General features: G+C 40.3%; 1 pseudogene; it reads right to left on the reverse strand.

Moving 5' to 3' along the window:
- Positions 1 to 4,585: 4,585 nt before the first annotated feature.
- LOC126950938 (ras-related protein R-Ras2-like) lies at positions 4,586 to 13,680 on the reverse strand (annotated as a pseudogene).
- Positions 13,681 to 14,247: the final 567 nt, after the last annotated feature.

The raw sequence follows: 14,247 nt of genomic DNA on the forward strand, positions 1-14,247 counted from the left end.
GAAGGAGTGTCTCTTCCTTCTCCTATATGGGCAGTGTCCTGTCCAGTTGATTTGATTTCTGTTAACCCTACATGAGGCCTCTGCCTCCTCTTGAGTGGCTTCTCTCTTAAGAGGGTGGAAAGATCACAAGCAGCCTGGGACCTGGGACATAAGCCTGGGCTCCATGGAAAGCAAGATGAGAAAGAAGGTTGTGGGAGGCAGGGAGAGGAAGGTGGCTGGGGACAGCAGAGCCTCATTCCCTAGTGGGCAGGCCAAGGAGAGGTGACTGGGCTCACCCTCGGCTTATTTGCAGGGCTGCTCTTGGACTCTATGGAGTAACCTCCAGTGGGCATCATTAGAAATAACCGTGCAGTAATTGCTTGGGGTCCTGCTGGGCCCGTTTCTCCTGGGCTCCAGACATACCATCCCCTTAGGTTTTCCCCCATCTACAGCCTTCAGAGGTTTGATTTGCTACTTTTATCTCCAGGGGAAATCTCCACAATTTCCTGCTTTTTTCTTCAGTCCTGGGAATTCATCTTGTTGATTGTATGAGATCAGAACTCCAAAGTTCATGTTGATGGCCCCTTTTTAAATTGAGGTAAAAATACACAAAGCATAAAATTCACCATCTTAACCATTTTTAAGTGGGACAGTAAACGCTGTTAAGTACATTCACATTGTTGTGCATTGTGTTCCATCTCTATAATTTTGACTTCTCTATGTACCTCATATGAGTGGAATCATACAGTATTTGTCCTTTTGTGACTGGCTTATTTCACTTAACATAATGTCCTCAAAATTCATCAATTTGTATCAGATATCAGACTTGTCTTTCTTTTAAGGCTGAATAACCTTCCTTTGTGTGTATGTATCACATTTCTTTTACCCATTCATATGTCAATGGACACTTGGGCTGTGTCCACCTCTTGGATGTTGTGAATAATGCTACTATGAACATGGCTTTAAAAATATCTTTTTGGATCCCAGTTTCAGTTATTTTAGGCATATATCCAGAAATAATATCACTGGATTATACAGTAATTATATTCTTAATTTTCTGAGGAACCACTACACCTTTCCATAGTAGCTGCACCATTTTATATTCCCAACAAGAAGCCACAAATGTTCTTATTCTTTCATATCTTCACCAACATTTGCTATTTTTTAGTTGTTGTTTTTAAATAGTAGCTATCCTGATGGGTGTGAGGAAATATCTCATCATGGTTTTGATTAGCATTTCCCTAATGATTTGTGATACTAAGCATTTTCTTCATGTGCTTTTTGGCTATTTGTATATCTTCATTGGAGAAATCTTTGTTGAAGTCCTTTGCCTATTTTTAAAGTCAGGTTATTTGTTTTTGTTGTTGCTGAATTACAGGAATTCTTTATATATTCTTGATATTAACCTTTTTTCAGATATTTAACTTGAAAATATTTTCTTATATTCTATAGATTGCTTTTTCACTTGGTTGATTGTGTCTTTTGTCACACAGATTTTAATTTCAGTGTAGTCCACATTATCTATATTTTCTTTTGTCGCCTGTTCTTTTGGTGTCATATTCAATAACTCATTGCCATATCCAATGTCATAAATATTTTCCCCTATGTTTCTTTCTAAGAGTTTTATAGCTTTAGTTCTTTTACTTAGGTCTTTGGTCCATTTCAGTGTTTTTTTGTATATGGTGTAAACTAAGTTTCATTCCTTTGCAAGTAGATGTCAGTTTTCCCAACACTATTTGTTGAAAAGACTGTCCATTCCCAATTGGTCTTGGCACCGTTGTCAAAAAGCATTTGACCATGTATACAAAGTTGATTTCTGGGCTCTCTGTTTTGATCCATTGATCTCTGCATCTGTCTTTATGCCAGCACCATACTATTTTGATTACTGTAGCTTTGTAGTAAGTTTTGAAGTCAGGAACTATAAGACCTCCAGCTTTGTTCTTTTTTCAAGATTATTTTGGCTATTTGGGGTTCCTCGAGATTCCACATGAATTTTTTTATTTCTAACAAAAAACCCACCATTTGGATTTGGACAGAAACTGCATTAAATTTACAAATATCTTTGAGTAGTATTGACATTGTAAGTATATTAAGTCTTCCAATTCATAAACATGAAATGCCTTTCCATTTATTGGTGTCTTTAATTTCTTTAAGCAATGTTTTGTAGTTTTCAATGTATGTCTCTTCCCTTCTTGGTTAAGTTTATTCCTAAGTATTTTATTCTTTTCGATGTTATAGTAAATGGATTTTTTTTCTTAATTTCCTTTTCAGACTGCTCATGGTTAGTGTATAGAAACACAACTGATTTTTGTGTGTTGATTTTGCATCTTGCAACTTTGCTAAACTTGTCTTGAACTCCTAATCTCAGGCAATCCTCCCAGCTCAGCCTCCCAAAGTGCTTGGGATTATAGGCATGAGCCACCATGCTCAGCCATGCCAAATTTGCTTATTAGTTCTAGCAGCTTTTCTTGTGGAATCTTCAGTGGTTGTTACATATAAAATAATGTCATTTGTGAACAGGGATACTTTTACTTCTTCCACTCTAACTTGGATGCGTTTTATTTATGTTTCTTAGTTAAATGATTTGGCTAGTGTTTCCAGTATTATGTTGAATAGAAGTGGTAAAGTAGATATCCTTGTCTTGTGCCTGATCAAGCAGAAAAAGTTTTCAGTCTTTCATCAATGGAAATGATGTTATATGTGGCTTTTTCATATGTGGCTTTTATTATGTTGAGCTAATTTCCTTCTATTCTTAATTTATTGAGTGCTTTCATCATGGAATGGTGTTAAATTTTGTCAAATACTTTTTTCTGCATCAATTGAAATCATCAATGATGTAGTCTTTTTTTTCCTCTTCATTCTGTTAATATGGTATACATTGGTTGATTGTCATCTGCTGAATCGCTGTTGCGTTCCAGGAGTAAATCTCATTAGTTTGCTCAGAATGATGGTTTCCACCTTCATCCATGTCCCTACAAAGGACACGAACTTTTTAATGGCTGCATAGTATTCCCTGGTATATATGTGTCACATTTTCTTAATCCAATCTATCATTGATGGACATTTGCATTGGTTCCAAGTCTTTGCTATTGTGAATAGTGCTGCAATAAACATACGTGTGCATGTGTCTTTATAGTGGCATGATTTATAATCCTTTGGGTGTATACCTAGTAATGGGATGGCTGGGTCAAATGGTATTTCTAGTTCTAGATCCTTGAGGAATCGCCACACTGTCTTCCATAATGGTTGAACTAGTTTGCACTCCCACCAACAGTGTAAAAGATTTCCTCTTTCTCCACATCCTCTCCAGTGCCCTTTTTTTCCTGACTTTTTAATGATTGCTATTCTAATTGGTGTGAGATGGTATCTCATTGTGATTTTGATTTGTATTTCTCTGATGACCAGTGATGATGAACATTTTCTCTTGTGTCTGTTGGCTGCAAAAATGTCTTCTTTTGAGAAGTGTCTGTTCATATCCTTTGCCTACTTTTTGATGGGGTTGTTTGATTTTTTTCTCATAAATTTGTTTAAATTCTTTGTAGATTCTGGATATTAGCCCTTTGTCAGAAGGGTAGATTGCAAAAATTTTCCTCCATTCTGTAGATTGTTTGTTCACTCTGATGGTAGTTTATTTTGCTGTGCAGAAGCTCTTTAGTTTAATTATATCCCATTTGTTTATTTCGGCTTTTATTGCCATTGCTTTTGGTGTTTTAGTCATGAAGTCCTTGCCCATGCCTTTGTGTTGAATGGTATTGCCTAGGTTTTCTTCAGGGGTTTTTATGGTTTTAGGTCTAATATTTAAGTCTTTAATCCATCTTGAATTAATTTTTGTATAAGGTGTGAGGAAGGGATCTAGTTTCAGCTTTCTACATATGGCTAGCAAGTTTTCCCAGTACCATTTATCAAATAGGGAATCCTTTCCCCATTTTTTGTTTTTGTCAGGTTCATCAAAGATCAGATAGTTGTAGATGTGTGGTGTTATTTCTGAGGCCTCTGTTCTGTTCCATTGGTCTATATCTCTGTTTTGGTACCAGTACCATGCTGTTTTGGTTACTGTAGACTTGTAGTATGGTTTGAAGTCAGGTAGCATGATATCTCCAGCTTTGCTCTTTTTGCTTAGGATTGTCTTGGCAATGCAGGCTTTTTTTTGGTTTCATATGAACTTTAAATTTTTTTTTTCCAATTCTGCAACACAGGCTTTTATAAGCAGTTTTTAATCCATAAGTACAATAGGCATTTTGATACTGAGATGTCTCACTTCTGTAGATTCAATTCAATGTATTTAAGGTTACCTAAAGTTGACATTGAAATTTTAAAAATAGGCCAAAAAATCACAATAAAAACCTACATATTTTTATATGGAGTAACAGTAGACAACCTGATTCCAGAAATTAAAAATTATTTCACAGCCTGTGGCTTCAGCTTGGCAAGTGGCCTAGGTTCCAAGACTGTTTTGATTCTATCAAAATGTAAGTACCAATAAAAAGAATGTGTCTGTGTATACACAGACATATCTTTTAAAGAAATTGGATAATCTATGAAGCCTCCTTGGTGCTTCCTTTAAATTTGCTTGAAAATGACCATTGCATTAGCTTCATGGAAAGAACTAGCCAGCTTCTTGTTGTAAAGCTAACAGGGTCATCATTTGTCTAAGGCTAGAAAAGTACCCACAAGATGTAAACTGTAGGGAGAGAAGGAGGAGATGAGGCCTTTCCCTGGCATTTGGTAGATAAAACTCAAGAGATTCTAGAAAAATGACATGATGTCAGCCCTTCTTGCCTTTTTCTTCCCATGTTGGTTCCAGTGAAAGAAGACATTTTGCTCTTGAAATTTCCTTATAATCCAGACATGTTCATAGAAAGCTTGAGACCGGTCATGGTGGCTCATGCCTGTAATCTCAGCACCTTGGGAGACCAAGACAGGAGGATCACTTGTGCCCAGGAGTTCAAGACCAGCCAGGGCAACATAGAAAGACTCCATCCCTTAGAAAGACAAATAAGTTGGGCCTGGTGGTCTGTGGTTCCAGCTACACCAGAAGCTGAGGCGAGAGGATCACTTAAGCCCAAAAATTCAAAGCTGCAGTGAGCTGTGATCACACCACTGCACTGCACTCCAGCCTGGGTGTCAGAGCAAGATCTTGTCTCAAAAAAAAAAAAAAAAAAAAAAAAAAAAAAGGCACCCTCTGCATTCATCCTAATCTTTGCTGATACCTCCATGTATATTACCTTACCTTGCTGTGCTAAATGTTGTTTTTCCTGTGTTTCTTGTCTTTCATGATCCAGAGCTGCTTTATTACCCATAAAAATCATTGGAAACTCACCATGCTCCTTCACTCTGAGGAGAATCTGTCTTTGGAATTTATAGGTTTCTTCAAAACCGCCTCATCTGTGCCTGAAAAGATCAATAGGAAACCCTCACCAGTCCTCATACACTGTTCCTTCATGGCTCCAAACTCTTCTTGCCCTGTTGTCTACAAAACACCTAGCCAGGCTGCTCTACCATCTGGGACACACTGCTTTGTGTTGGTATCTTCAATGGGTGTGGATCATAATCCATTAAAAAATAGGACTGGAAGAACTGTGTGCATCAACTTACAGCAGGGGAGGGGGTCTTGGGTGCCAGGAGCTGTCAGAAGGTCTGGTCCTAGGGCAGCATGGTGCCTGGGGCTGGCTGGGTCTTGCCCCAGGCACAGAGAAGTGGGATGATTACAAGGGTCCGGGGCAGTGGGTGAGGGTGGGGGTGCTCCTCTATGCCTCTCTGCAGCACAGCTACATATGGCCATCTGGGAGCACTGTTTTCTTAAGTTTTAGCTTAGATTCAGGGGTACATGAGCCTAAAGTTTGTTATATAGGTAAATTATATAACAGATTTGTTATATAGGTAAATTACATGTCCCAGGTGTTTGTTGTGCAGACAATTTTGTCACTGGGACAATAAACATAGCATAGGATAGGTAGTTTTTTTTTACCCTGACCCTTCTCCTACCCTCTACCCCCAAGTAGGCCCCAGTGTCTGTTGTTTTCTTCTTTGTGTCCATATATACTTGATGTTTAGCTATCACTCATAAGTGAGAACATGTGGTATTTAGTTTTCTGTTCCTGTGTTAGTTAACTTAGAATAATGGCTTCCAGCTCCACTCATGTTCCTGCAAAGGACATGATCACATTCTTTTTTAATGGCTGCATAGTATTCCATGGTGTATGTGTGCCACATTTTTTTTTTTTTACCCAGTCTGTCATTGATGGGCATTTAGGTTGATTCCATGTCTTTTCTATTGTAAGTAAAGCCACTGTGGAAAGGAGTTTGGCAATTTCTGAAATAACTTAAAACAGAATTGCCATTTGACTCAGCAATCACATTATTGGGTATTTACCCAAAGGAATGTAAATATTCTGCCATAAAGACACACGCACACAATATATTCATTGGGGAACTTCTTTTTTAATGGAAATGTTTATAACTACAAGTTTCCCTTTTAGCATTGTTTTGCCGCATCTCATCAGTTGGTTTTTTTTGTTTTCATAATAATTTGTCTCGAGATATTTTCTAATTTCTCTTGTGATTTATTCTTTGACCCATTGGTTGTTTAAGAGTGTGTTTAATTTTTTTTTTTTTTTTTTTTTTTTTTTTTTTTTTTTTTTGAGACAGAGTCTCGCTCTGCCGCTGGGGCTGGAGTGCAGTGGCCGGATCTCAGCTCACTGCAAGCTCTGCCTCTCGGGTTTACGCCATTCTCCTGCCTCAGCCTCCCGAGTAGCTGGGACTACAGGCGCCCGCCACCTCGCCCGGCTAGTTTTTTGTATTTTTAGTAGAGACGGGGTTTCACCGTGTTAGCCAGGATGGTCTCGATCTCCTGACCTCGTGATCCGCCCGTCTCAGCCTCCCAAAGTGCTGGGATTACAGGCTTGAGCCACCGCGCCCGGCCTGTTTAATTTTCATATATTTGTGAATTTGCCAGTTTTCCTTCTGCTGTTGATGTCTAGTTTTACTTAATTGTGATTGGAAAAGATACATTACATGATTTCAATCTTTTTAAATTTATTAAGGCTTGTTTTGTGGCCTAATGCATGGTATATCCTGAACAATGTTTTATATGCACTTGAGAAAAATGTGTCTTCTACTATTGTTGGGTGGAATGTTCTGTATATGTCTGTTGGGTCTAATTGGCCTATAGTATTGTTCTTGTCCCCTATTTCCCTATTATCCTCTGTCTAGTTGTTCTGTTTAATATTGAAAGTTGACTATTGAAGTCTCTTACTATTATTGTAGAGCTATTTATTTTCTCATTCAATTCTATCAATGTTTGTGTCATATACTTAGGAGCTCTGATGTTCAGTACATATATGTTTATAATTATTGTATCTTTTAGGTTAATTCACCCTTTTGTCATTATGCAATGTTCTTTGTTTCTTGTAACAGTTTTTGAACTAAAGTCAATCTTGTATGATATTAGTGTTAGTATAGCCACTCCTTCTATCTTTTGATTATTATTTGCAGGGAATATCTTTTTCTATTCTTTCACTTTCAACCTATGCATGTTTTTAGATCTAAAGTGAGTCACTTGTAGACAGAATATAGTTGGATCCCATTTGTTTTATTCCCTCTGGCAATCTGTGTCTTTAGAGGGGTCTAATATATTTAATATATTTACATTTAAAACATACTGATAGAAGGACTTACTATTGTGATTTTGTTGTTTGTCCTCTGCATATCTTACAGCTTTTTTGTCCCTCATTTTCTTATTGCCTTTCTTTGTGTTTGGTTGATATTTTACAGTGACATGTTTTGATTACCTTCTCATTTTCTATTGTGTATATTCTGTAGATACTTTCTTTGTGGTTACCATGGTGATTACATAAAACTTCTTAAGGTCATAACAATGTATTTTAAATTGATAACAATTTAACTTCAATTTCATTAAAAACCACTACTCCTTTACAGCTCTGCACTCCCTCCTTTATGTTATTTATGTCACAAATTACATCTTTATATATCATGTACCCATTTACATAGACATAGTTTTTTGTTATGCTTTGGTCTTTTATATCCTATAAAAGTATTAGAAGAGGAGCTGCAAGCCTAAGTTTCAATAATCCAGGTTTTACATTTGTACATATATTTACTTTTACCAAAGAACTTTATATTTTCATATTTTCATATGGTTTCAAGTCACTTTCTAGCAAAAAAAATGAAAAATAAAAAAAGGAGAATCCATCTCTACCAGGTTGTCACAGTACTAAAAGAATACCACACAGTCCCTGCCTCTTTCCTAAAAATATTTTTTAAATTTTGGCTTTTGTTGTTATAACTTTACCAAAATTATTTAAAGTAACTTTACCAGCATTGAGTTTTATTGACTAAAGTCCCCTGGATTATTTCATGGGTATAAACCCATTTTGTTTCAGCCAGTTTGCATGGGGCCTTTTCTTTGGAGAACATAATTTCTGGACTGCTGGCAAGATGGACGAATAGAAACAGCTCCAGTCTGCAACTCCCAGTGAGATTGACACAGAAGGCAGGTGATTTCTGCACCTGAGGTACCTGGTTCCAACTGAGGTACCTGGTTTATCTCATTGGGACTGGTTGGACAGAGGGTGCAGCTCACGGAGCGTGAGCCGAAGCAGGGTGGGGTGTCGCCTCACCCAGGAAGCATAAGGGACTAAGCCTGAGGAACCGTGCTCTCTGGCCCAGATACTGCGCTTTTCCCATGGTCTTTGCAACCCACAGACCAGGAGATTCCCTCTGGTGCCCATGCCACCAGGGCCCTGGGTTTCAAGCACGAAACTGGGCAGCCATTTGGGCAGACACTGAACTAGCTGCAGGAGTGTTTTTTTTTCCATACCCCATTGGCACCTGGAATGCCAGTGAGATAGAACCATTCACTCTCCTGGAAAGGGGGCTGAAGCCAGGGAGCCAAGTGGTCTGGTTCAGCGGGCGCCACTCCCTTGGAACCCAGCAAACAAAGATCCACTGGGCTTGAAATTCTGGCTGCCAGCACAGCAGCAGTCTGAGATTGACCTGGGACACTCGAGCTTGGTGGGGGGAGGGGCACCTTCCATTGCTGAGGCTTGAGTAGGCGATTTTACCCTCACAGTGTAAACAAAGCGGCTGGGAAGTTTGCACTGGGTGGAGCTCACCACAGCTCAGTAAGGCCACTGTCGCCATACTGCCTCTCTAGATTTCTCCTCTCTGGGCAGGGCATCTCTGAAAAAAGGCAGCAGCCCCAGTCAGGGACTTATAGATAAAACCCCTGTCTCCCTGGGACAGAGCTCCTCAGGGAAGAGGTGGCTTCCACCGTTGTGCAGTGTGGCAATTCCTCACGGATTTAGAACTAGAAATATCATTTGACCCAGCCGTTCCATTACTGGGTATATACCCATAGGATTATAAATCATTCTACTATAAAGACACACGCACACGTATGTTTATTGTAGCACTATTTACAATAGCAAAGACCTGGAACCAACCCAAAAGCCCATCAATGATAGACGGGATAAAGAAAATGTGGCACATATACACTGTGGAATACTATGCAGCCATAAAAAAGGATGAGTTCACGTCCTTTGCAGGGACATGGATGAAGCTGGAAACCACCATTCTCAGCAAACTAACACAACAGCAGAAAACCAAACACTGCGTGTTGTCACTCATAAGTGGGAGTTGAACAATGAGAACACATGGACACAGGGAGGGGAATGTCACACACTGGGGCGTGTTGGGGAGTGGGGGCCTAGGGGAGGGATAGCATTAGGAGAAATACCTAATGTAGGTGATGGGTCGATGGGTGCAGCAAACGACCATGGCACGTGTATACCTACGTAATAAAACTGCACGTTCTGCACGTGTACCCCAGAACTTAAAGTATAATTAATAATAATAATAATAATTACTGGGCATGGAAGTGGCTGTCTTTCAGGTTCTACTTCGATGTACATATTCTGAGAGAATTAAACCTGTCAAATAAACCTTGACTTTCAATGGCAGTCACTGGAATTGACCCTAATAATGTGTTTTGGGGTAAGCCTACTTCATATTCTCAACCTGTCTGCAGTAGTCATTATAATCTGAACTTCCTAAGGTTCATGTGCAAAGTTGAGTTCATTGTTTAATAGTCAACAAAGATTACGCCAGTAAGACAGTGCTGTAGGAAAATATCAGATATGTGTCATCACTGGTGGTATTACTTAAATTGCAACATATTTTAGCTGGCTGCTGATTTCAGCCACAATGACTGCATTTTATTTCTGTCTCGTGATCTGCAGCCTCGGAAGCTTTGAACTTAGCTCACAGAATCTTGGACATCAAGAACATGTGGTTCTAATGGCTAGATAGGGAATGAGAGTAAAAGGATTTTGCCCATGGTCAAGTGAGTAAACAACAGATTTGGAGGGGTCTGGACTCCTGTGATGACTTCATTCTGACAATACTGTTTTGGTTGTCTCTTCATTTCCTCCTAATCCTACATGTCTGGTCTGATCTGGCTGTTTCCCACCTTCCAATTCCTGCCTTCTCCAATGCTCCCTTCCATAGGTCACTCTGTGGCTCAGAGACCCTGCTTAACAAATGCCCAACCTTTTAATTATTTGTTCAATAAAACTTGAACTCATGTCTCCCCTTCTGATAAAAAGAAAATACATTGTGTAATGTAGGGTTACTCTATAACTTTTGTCCTCTCTCTCGGCAACTACTGAACTAACTGTTTTCATATTGAGCAAACGTTTATGGAAGGACTGCCAAGAGTCAGGTACCAGGCTTGGTAATATCCTCCATTTTCTCTAGTCAAAGCCAGCACCAGCCAGACTCACAGATCTAGGTCCCAAGCCCAGTGCAGATCACAGGCCAGGGTCTGGTCTCCTCTGGGCTCCTTTGGGAGGGAAAGACAGAATCATTAACACCCATTTTATAGATTAGGCAACTGAGACTGAGGAAGTTTAAATAACTCATACAGGGCCTGCAAGTCAGTTGTATTCCAAGGATCCCTACTCGCTGTCTTCTCTCTACAGAACGAGATGTCTCTGGAGTCCATAGAAAGTCCAGGAACCTGGCTGGGCGTGGTGGTCCATGCCTGTAATCCCAGCACTTTGGGAGGCTGAGGCAGGCAGATCACCTGAGCTCAGGAGTTCAAGATCAGTCTGGGCAACATGGCAAAATCCCATTGCTTCTGAAAATACAAAAAATTAGCTAGGCATGGTGGTGCATGCCTCTAATCCCAGCTACTTGGGAGGCTGAGGCATAAGAACTGCTTGAGCCCAAGAGGCAGAGGTTACAGTGAGCCAAGATTGTGCCAGTGCACTCCAGCCTGGGCAACAGAGCAAGACTCCATCTCGAAAACAGAAACAAACACAAACAAACAAAAATAGAAAGCTCAGGGGCCACCTTTGTCAGCTTCCCAGCCACACCTTTTTCTTGTCCTCCTCTGTCTCTGGCATCTTCTCGCAGGTTCTTAGTTCTTTGTGGTTGCACAAAGTCAAAATCCCAGAAAAGTTACCACTTCACAGCCACTCAGATGGCTATTTTTTTTAAAAAAGGAAGATAGGAAGTGTTGGCAAGAACGTGGAAAAACTGGAATTCTCACCTACTGCGGATGAGAATGTAATATGGTGCTGCCACTATGGAAAACAGCTTGGAGGTTTCTCAAAAAGTTAAACAGAATTTCTGTGTGACCCAGCAATTCCTCTCCAAGTTATACATCTAAGAGGATTAAAAACGGTTACTTAAATATATGGACTCACATATTCCTAACAGTCCAATTCACAATAGCCAAAAGGTGCAGATAGTCCACATGTCCATCGATGGATGGATAAATAAATTGTGGTCTATCCATTCAATGGAATATTATTCAGCCATAAACGCAATGAAATATTGACACATGCTACAGAACAGATGAACCTCAAAAATATTCTATGAAGTGAAGGCCGGAAACAAAAGTCCATATATTGCATCATATAAAATATCCAGAAGCCCAGAGAGACAGAATGTGCCACCGTGGATGCCAGGGTCTGGGGAGAGGCGAGACTGGGGAGAAACTGCTCAACTGGTACAGGCTTTATTTTGGAATGATGGGAACGTTTTGCAACTAGATAAAGGTAGTGATTGCAGAACACAGAATGTACTGAATCCCACTGATTTGTTCACCTTAAAATGGTTAATTTTCAGTCCTCAGATTGGATAATCATTAAAAAATGGTTAATTTTATGTTATGTGAATTTCACCTCTAAACATGTTTTACATCTCAGAAATATACACTAACAGGCATGGGACAGGTCACTATGGTGCCTGCCAAACCCAGCAATGTTGTCTGGGGTCTCCGCTCAGCCTCAAGCCTCTTGCTGACCGGTGGAGGGCAGAACCTTTGCCTTGCAAGTATAAGATCCACATGCTGGCATGATGCCTGGCCAGATGGCTTCTTTTTTTTTTTTTTTTTTTTTTTTTTTGAGACGGAGTCTCGCTGTGTCTCCCAGGCTGGAGTGCAGTGGCGCGATCTCGGCTCACTGCAAGCTCCGCCTCCCGGGTTCACGCCATTCTCCCGCCTCAGCCTCCCAAGTAGCTGAGACTACAGGCGCCCGCCACCACGCCCGGCTAGTTTTTTGTATTTTTAGTAGAGACGGGGTTTCACCATGTTAGCCAGGATAGTCTCGATCTCCTGACCTCGTGATCCACCCGCCTCGGCCTCCCAAAGTGCTGGGATTACAGGCTTGAGCCACCGCGCCCGGCCCAGATGGCTTCTTTATTAGCAGTAATTAAAATTGCCTCAATACAGACACTGTACCTTGCAACCAAGAAATGACAACAATGATAATAAGGGTTAAGCTGGGCCATTCTCTCTTTGCCAGTTAAATTATATTTATTATAGCTTGACATGAAAAACAAAGCAACTCCAATGGGTATCACAAGGGCAAAGGACATGAACATTTTTTCAAAGAAGGAACACAGCTATCAAAAATACAGAAATATTCAACCTTGTTAATAATAAAGTGGCTGAGCTCAGCAGTTCATGCCTGTAATCCCCGTGCTTTGCAAGGTTGAGACAGGAGGATCATTTGAGGCCAGAAATTCAAGACCATTCTACCAAGTCAGTTCAAGATCAGACTTCATGTCTACAAAACATCAAAAAATTAGCCACACATGGTGATACATGCCCATCGTAGGAGGCTGAAGCAGGAGGATTGCTTGAGCCTGGGAGGTTGAGGTGGTAGTGAGCCAAGATTGTGCCATTGCAATCCAGCCTAGGCAATGCAGCAAGACTCTGTCTAAACAACAATAATAATAATAAAGAAAAAAGGTTGGGATGCCATTTCTTGCTTATTCAATACACAAAGTTAAAAGCAATTTCTACTTTTTCTATTTTTTTATTACTAAAAAAAGCTGGAGCATTCTCACAGCCTGAAATGCTTCTCACCTTCCCTTCTTCTGTCCAAACACTTCTCTGTCTATGATAATGCAAACAGTCACTCCTTTAGGAAGACTTCACCCCAGGTTGTTCCAGGTCCCCTTGTCTCTGCCTTCGCAGAACTCCTGGTGTCTCTCCAGTTCCCTCCGTGTGGTGAAGTACCCCCACCTAGGGTTTTCGTATGGCTCTGTCTGCAAAGGTCTTGTTCACACCTTCCCTTACGGTTCTGTTCCCCGGTGTTGTGTCATAGCACTGGGCAGAGTGGAGACCCATTCACACTGATAGAGAGGGCCCATGGTTCTGGAGATAACCATGTAACCGATCAGAATAGGGCATTGAGGGCTGGGTGTCAGGCATGGGCTGCACTTGGGTGGGTAGGCCCCCTGGAAAGTCACTGGGTTTGGCAAACTTCCTAGTGACATGTCTCTCTGGGGTCCCCTCGGAACTGCATGCAAAAATGCTGGATGCTGGTTTATCCTGGGCACACGGTTCATTCCTTTCATTTGATTATCAAAGAAACTCATGTCCCAACTAAAGGTCATAAACTCAGTTTGTAAACTGAGGTTATCTCAGCTAAATGAATTTGCTGACCCTCTGCTTTCCCCCAGCCTCTCGGTGCCCTTGAAATCATGTCAGTTCAAGCAGTCTCATGAGTCATTACAATGTTTAATTATTTCAGTGATTATTAAACCTTGTCCTGTGTTGACCCCAGGTGAATCACAAGCTGGACTTCTGACAAGGACAAGCTGTCATATTCTTTTCAATTACAGAAAAAAGTAAGTTAATTGATAGGTTTTTTTTTGTTTAAAAAAAGTTACTAGTTTTGAAAAGGTAATATGTGCACATGGTAAACATTAAGAAGGTATAACAGGATATTTCTT

The sequence above is a fragment of the Macaca thibetana genome, chromosome 3 (genome assembly GCF_024542745.1).
Source record: "Macaca thibetana thibetana isolate TM-01 chromosome 3, ASM2454274v1, whole genome shotgun sequence".
Taxonomy (NCBI): domain Eukaryota; kingdom Metazoa; phylum Chordata; class Mammalia; order Primates; family Cercopithecidae; genus Macaca; species Macaca thibetana.